This window comes from Hylobates moloch, unplaced genomic scaffold (genome assembly GCF_009828535.3).
Source record: "Hylobates moloch isolate HMO894 unplaced genomic scaffold, HMol_V3 SCAFFOLD_7, whole genome shotgun sequence".
Classification (NCBI taxonomy): domain Eukaryota; kingdom Metazoa; phylum Chordata; class Mammalia; order Primates; family Hylobatidae; genus Hylobates; species Hylobates moloch.
Genome location: NW_026652282.1, coordinates 120,902,672 through 120,903,092, shown reverse-complemented (window position 1 = coordinate 120,903,092; position 421 = coordinate 120,902,672).

The following is a 421-nucleotide window of genomic DNA, read 5'->3' as shown; positions in this document are numbered from 1 at the left end:
CACAAAGCCCTCCAGAGAATGTTTCCCACTACGAGCTTCTCACATACAAGCATCTTTATGCTTGAACCCAGACCTCTGCACAACAATCAACTCCCCTCTCTGGGCTCCTTTGTGATGAAAGTCTCTCAAAATGCACAGGTTTAGTAGTAATGCTCAAGCTTTCTTTAGCACAAATGCAGATGTCAAACCACATCTTCACCTCCTATCTCCCTAACTGATCTAGATTGTGACTCATCCTCCCCAAGCCAAGTTGTGAAGCAGGTGGAAGTCTCTGATCTGAACCAATAACAGATCAGAAGTTGGCACTTTGCTATTGGTTTGCCAGGTTTGCAGCCCTTGCGGCAGCCTGAACCTAGTGTACAAACTCAGGTGCAAAAAGATCAAAATGATGCAAATACCCCTACCTACCTTACCCTTGCAT